The sequence below is a fragment of the Penaeus monodon genome, chromosome 29 (genome assembly GCF_015228065.2).
Source record: "Penaeus monodon isolate SGIC_2016 chromosome 29, NSTDA_Pmon_1, whole genome shotgun sequence".
In the NCBI taxonomy this organism is placed as follows: Eukaryota; Metazoa; Arthropoda; class Malacostraca; order Decapoda; family Penaeidae; genus Penaeus; species Penaeus monodon.
In genome coordinates this window covers 4,294,739-4,295,015 of record NC_051414.1, presented here as the reverse complement: position 1 = coordinate 4,295,015, position 277 = coordinate 4,294,739, and positions in this window count along the sequence as shown.

Here is a 277-nt window from a genome sequence, read left to right as displayed (position 1 = left end):
GGGGGGGAAGGGGAGAGAGGAGGGGAAGGACCAGATGAAGGGGCAGGGGATGAGGAAGGGAAGAGAGGGGGGGAGGGGGTGCACGAGAAGGAGGACTAGGCAGGCAGGCTGTCGTCTTTAAGGGAGCCAAGGGGCGTAACCCACATGTCCAGTATGTACTAACATCTACACAACGTCATATCAATAAGTATCTTCTCTTTTTTTTTTTTACTCCTTTCTTCGTCCTGTGTTATTTTCACCGGGTTATTCTTTTCCTTTATCTTTCTATCCACGTAAT